The sequence below is a fragment of the Perognathus longimembris genome, chromosome 7 (genome assembly GCF_023159225.1).
Source record: "Perognathus longimembris pacificus isolate PPM17 chromosome 7, ASM2315922v1, whole genome shotgun sequence".
NCBI classification, from domain to species: Eukaryota; Metazoa; Chordata; class Mammalia; order Rodentia; family Heteromyidae; genus Perognathus; species Perognathus longimembris.
Genome location: NC_063167.1, coordinates 14076243 through 14077906, shown reverse-complemented (window position 1 = coordinate 14077906; position 1664 = coordinate 14076243). Strand labels below are relative to the sequence as shown.

General features: G+C 44.6%; 1 pseudogene; it reads right to left on the bottom strand.

Annotated features, from left to right (window-relative positions):
• Positions 1–228: 228 nt before the first annotated feature.
• LOC125354706 lies at positions 229–1447 on the bottom strand (annotated as a pseudogene).
• Positions 1448–1664: the final 217 nt, after the last annotated feature.

Below are 1664 nucleotides of genomic sequence, written 5' to 3'. Positions count from 1 at the left end.
TTTTCTTTTTAATAAAAGTACCGGAGGTTGAACTCGGGGCCTTATACTTTTGTTCTAGTTTTTTGCTCATGACTGGCTACTTGAGCCACACATCCTGTTTTGACTTTTTGCTGGTGGATTAAGATATGAGTTTCTTAGATTTACCTGCCAGGCCTGGTTTTGAACCACAATCCTCAGATCTCAGTGTCCTAAGTAGCATGAGCCCCTGGTGCATGACTGTATTACCACTTTTTTTTTTTTTTAGACAATAAAGACCTTTATTACATGAGCTAAGTATGGTAGATGACTTTATTTGCCTTCCCAGGCCTTGATCTTCCTCATATAGAATTCCAGCTCCTTGCCTTCTAGGACATAGCCATCTGCTCGGCCTCACTGGCCTGGTCTGGATGCAATGCAGGCAAGAAGCTTCCCCTGATGGAACTGCTCCTCTAAAAGACTGCTGATTTTGGCATTCTTTTTCCTTTCATCGTATTTCTTCTGAATTTTCTTGGATCTCTTCTTGTTTAAAATCTCTTCCTCTTCAGGAGTCAGCTTGGCCCCCTTCTTGCGGCCAAGGGGCAATGCATAGTGGGTTTCGTACCACAGTCGGTACAGTGTGCTGTCAATGAGCACAATGCAGTTCTTCACTAGGGTCTTGGTGCGGACCAGCTCATTATTGGATGCATTGTAGACAACATCAATGATCCTTGTTTTACGAGTACAACACTCAGAGCCCCAGGAAAAGTTGCCCACATCCAGCCTCAGAGCACGATGTTTCTTTTCTTTTTTTTTGCCAGTCCTGGGCTTGGACTCAGGGGCTGAGCATTGTCCCTGGCTTCTTTTTGGTTGAGATCGGCGTCCTGCTAACTTTTTGCCCCAGCTGTCCTCAGGGGAGCCATCTGAGACTATAAATATACAGCTAGCTAGCTCAGGAACATTGCCCAGGCCCTATGTTCAAGCCCCAGGATCTGCACACAAACAATAATGATAATATAGTAATAATAATAATTCACTGACATCTCAAATGCTCCTATAGAATCAACTCTGGAGAAAGCAGGGGAGCCATCTGAGACACTATAACCATTGTATCTGTACCTGTCTGTATTCAAGGGAATCACCCTCATACTCTGGAGGACTGTTATGTTGATTTCTCTGGCTTCTTTTTGCTCAAGGCTAGCACTCTGCCACTTGAGCCACAGCGCCACTTCTGGCCATTTTCTATATATGTGCTGGGGAATCGAACCCAGGGCTTTATGTATACGAGGCAAGCACTGTTGCCACTAGGCCATATTCCTAGCCACGATATTTCTTGTTGCCACCTCAAACTCGGACTGTGTGTATGCGACGGGGGCCAATCTTAGTGTTGGCGGCGGGGCGTCCCAGCTCATACTTCTGCTTCTTGTGGTAGGGCTTCCTCTTGCCCCAGGTCTTGCGGCACTTGTGCCAGTTGTCCCGAGAGATGCCCATCGCTTGGCACTGGCTGGAAAGAGACTGTATTACCACTTTTAATACTTGAAACTTTTTAAACATTTGCTCGAAAGTTGTATAGATTGAAAGATGAGAGCTTGATTAATGGAGCTATGTGAATGATGGTAATAGAGACACATATACTAGCAGATGATGAAAGGAGAAAACTATAGCTAATTTGCCAATGGTTAGAAAACAATAGTTAATGTATGCTAATA